This window comes from Mandrillus leucophaeus, unplaced genomic scaffold (assembly GCF_000951045.1).
Source record: "Mandrillus leucophaeus isolate KB7577 unplaced genomic scaffold, Mleu.le_1.0 Scaffold199, whole genome shotgun sequence".
NCBI classification, from domain to species: Eukaryota; Metazoa; Chordata; class Mammalia; order Primates; family Cercopithecidae; genus Mandrillus; species Mandrillus leucophaeus.
In genome coordinates, this window is record NW_012102020.1 from 767,900 (window position 1) to 769,109 (window position 1,210).

Genomic DNA, 1,210 nt, shown 5'->3' on the forward strand with positions numbered 1-1,210 from the left:
TTTTTTTTTTTTTTTGAGACACAGTCTCTCTCTGTCGCTGAGACTGGAGTGCAGTGGCGCGATCTCGGCTCACTGCAACCTCCACATCTGGTACTCAAGCAATCCTCCCACCTCAGCCTCCCCAGTAGCTGGGACTACAGGTGTGCACACCACGCCCCGCTAATTTGTGTATCTTTAGTAAAGACAGGATTTCACCATGTTGGTCATGCTGGTCTCAAATTTCTGGCCTTGAAACCGCCTTTGCAAAATGATGACAGTGAAAGAGATTCAACTGAACCGACTCCATCTTGCGTCTCACCTCCAAGCTGTCCTCCTTCATTCCTGGGCATAGGCTGAACTAACTTTGGGAGAAACTGCGTTTGTAATTTATAGTTTAAGCAAAGACAGTAACAGCCCTTTCCCAAAGCAGACCTCCTCCTTGCCTGGGGACTAGACTAACATTAGCCACAGGATTCGAAATTCTGGTTTAGGAGCCATGCAGCTGGAGGCTACACGATTCTGACCCTCCCTACACGGCTCCTAAGATCAGAGCTCGAGATATTCTGCAGACGCTGCACCTGATGGATCAGCTGGCACCACCCGGATCGATAACCTGGCTGGTCTGATCTCGTGACCCCGACCCAGGAACTGACTCCGCAGGAAGACAGCTCTGACTCCCCGGGATTTCACCCCTGACCAGTGAGCACCCGGTCCCTGGCTTCCCCACCCAGCAAGTTTTCCTTAAAAACTGCTCCTCCAACGCTCAGGGAGACGATCTGAGTGATAAGGAAACTCCGGTCTCCGCACAGCCGCCTCGGCCTGAGTGACTGTTTCTCTATTGCGGTTCCCCTGTCGTGAAGAAGCGGCTCCGTCCGGGCCGCGGGTAAGGGGGCCTCGGGCGGCCACAGCCTCGAGTGCTCCCCGGCCTCCGAAGTGCTGGGACTCCCGGTGTGGGCCACGGCGCCTCCCACACGGTTCAGCCTCGGGAAGCCTTTGGCGGCACGACTGGTCTCCCGGCCCCGGCCCGCCGGTCACGGTGTCCTCAGACTCCCGCCTGCAGCCTCACTCCGCACCGGGCACCGTCCGCCGAAAGGATGCTCCGTTCTTCCGAGGCAGCGAGAGGCTCTCCACGGGGAAGTGAAGAACAGACCCCACGCGGGCCGCAGGCGCCTGTTCGTCTCACGTGCCTGATTTCTCCAAGAAGTGGCTTGTTCGGCCGGGCGGTGGCTCA